We start from the raw sequence: 974 nt of genomic DNA, 5'->3' as shown, positions 1-974 counted from the left end.
TATGTATTAAAACAAATGCAACATCACTACTTTACTAATTTTCACTTACTGCCAGGGTATGTGGACTGTAACCTCCACGATAAGTGAGGGACCACTGTATAGCCATTCTGAGAGACATTAAAATGATCTGTTATACAATCCAGCAAATCCACTATGGAGTAAAGCACATGAAATCAGTGTGTCAAACAGATAAATAATACTCCCGTGTCAATTTTACCTTAGTAAGTATGAAATTTACCTAAACATTAAACTCATTAAATGATATCGTAAATGAATGGTTTAAAATTTCAGTTTAGACACACAATGGAAGCTCACTAGATCTTAACAAAGGAAGTCCTAACATTGCAATGACTTCCATAAATGAATATACAATTATGTCAAACAAGCTAGACAGAGAGAGACAAAAACATCATGATCTCACCTACATGTGGAATCTAAAAGACTGAGACACAAAGGAACGTAGAATAAAGAGTAGTTACCAGAGACTAATATAAAGGCAGTAAAAGCTTGCAAAATTTCAGCAGGACAGAAGGAATAAGTTTAAGATCTTTGTTATGCGCTGTATGACTGGTTAATAAGGCTATCTTGTGCAGCTGAAAATTGTTAAGGCTGGGTTTTTGCAAGCCTGAGCTAAAAAAAGAAAATAAAGTAATTTAAACATTTGTCTTCATGAAGTTGAGTTATTTTTGAGATCTGCCTACGTAGAACTGGTACCCTATCAGACTTAAAAGACATAGCAGATACCAAGTTCTAAATAGCAGCCTTCTTATTCTATACATTCATACCTGCCAATTTCTCTTTAAGTTTGTCTACTAAAAACAAACTGTGCTGCTTAAGAAAAGATGAAAAGGACATACGAAATATTACCACTTATAGAGTTATCTATCAAATATTCTCTAAATTAGATTTCTTTCATTATATTAATTTTGTATTTCTTTTATTTTTTTTAATTTTTTTTATTTATTTGAGAGAGA

Source organism: Octodon degus, unplaced genomic scaffold (genome assembly GCF_000260255.1).
Source record: "Octodon degus isolate 3935 unplaced genomic scaffold, OctDeg1.0 scaffold00033, whole genome shotgun sequence".
NCBI lineage: Eukaryota > Metazoa > Chordata > Mammalia > Rodentia > Octodontidae > Octodon > Octodon degus.
Note: the sequence above shows the minus strand (reverse complement) of the source record.